This window comes from Fukomys damarensis, unplaced genomic scaffold (assembly GCF_012274545.1).
Source record: "Fukomys damarensis isolate Sample0158 unplaced genomic scaffold, DMR_v1.0_HiC HiC_scaffold_37, whole genome shotgun sequence".
Lineage (NCBI taxonomy): Eukaryota > Metazoa > Chordata > Mammalia > Rodentia > Bathyergidae > Fukomys > Fukomys damarensis.
In genome coordinates this window covers 2,822,909-2,823,825 of record NW_022900949.1, presented here as the reverse complement: position 1 = coordinate 2,823,825, position 917 = coordinate 2,822,909, and the positions used below count along the sequence as shown (strand labels likewise).

At 55.9% G+C, this 917-nt stretch overlaps 1 protein-coding gene across 1 annotated transcript in view; it reads right to left on the bottom strand.

Annotated features, from left to right (window-relative positions):
* LOC104849313 (rho guanine nucleotide exchange factor 18-like) overlaps positions 1–917 on the bottom strand; it is a 37,810-nt gene that overhangs the window by 25,446 nt on the left and 11,447 nt on the right. The window lies entirely within an intron of this gene.

Genomic DNA, 917 nt, shown 5'->3' with positions numbered 1-917 from the left:
TCCCTGTTTGTTTTGTCGTTGTTGCTGTTTTGTTTTTTGTTTTTTGCACCGGGGATCGAACTGGGGCCCAGGTGGCGGAGACACTGAGCCAAGCCCCCGGCCCCCGGCCCCGTTTTTCTTGCAGCCTCAGCTGTCCCTGTACCTTTCCCGGCCTGCCTGTCCTCACAAAGCTGTTCCCCAAACTCGCGTGTCCCTGCCTCTGCCTAAGCTGTCTCCACACTTTTCCCCACACACCTGTATCCCACACCTGTTCCCTCTGGCTCCACACCCGGCCCCTTTGTAGTTTAGGCACCAGCACAGGTGTGCGGCACAGAACGTTTGCAGACCTGCTGCGGAGTGAGCACACGTGCGCCACACACGCCGATCCCTTTTTTACTGCTCATGTCTTCCTTCCCTCCCAGCTCTTGGTCCCTTACCCTCCAACCACCGTCCATTTCCCTACTTCCCGTTGTCTGTCTTATTCGGCTCCTTATTTCTCCTGGCATCTAAGAGAAACCGTGTGATAGTGAAGCCTGCGTGTCTGATCTACTTCCCTCAACACTAAGGTCCCGAGGAGCATCCATTCGCCTATAAAAGACTCGAGCTTATCCTTCTTTACGGCAGAGTAGTACTCCACGGTGTGTAAACACCACCTTTTCTTTATCCATCCATCTGTAGGTGGACATATAGGTCCCTTCCAAGACTTGGCTGTTGTGAGCTGTGCCGCTACAAACATGGCTGCGCGTGGATCGCTGTGATATGATGACTCTCACTCTTTCCGGAGGACTTGGAAGGGGACTAGCTGGGCCCAGTGGCATTTCCTTGTCCTCTTACCCACCTCGCCTCGCACCCGTTCCCCACACGCTCCCTAACCGGTCTCCGCATCTGTCCCTCAGCGGTCCCTCTGCACCCCTCCCCCCACCTCCTCGGCCTCTGTC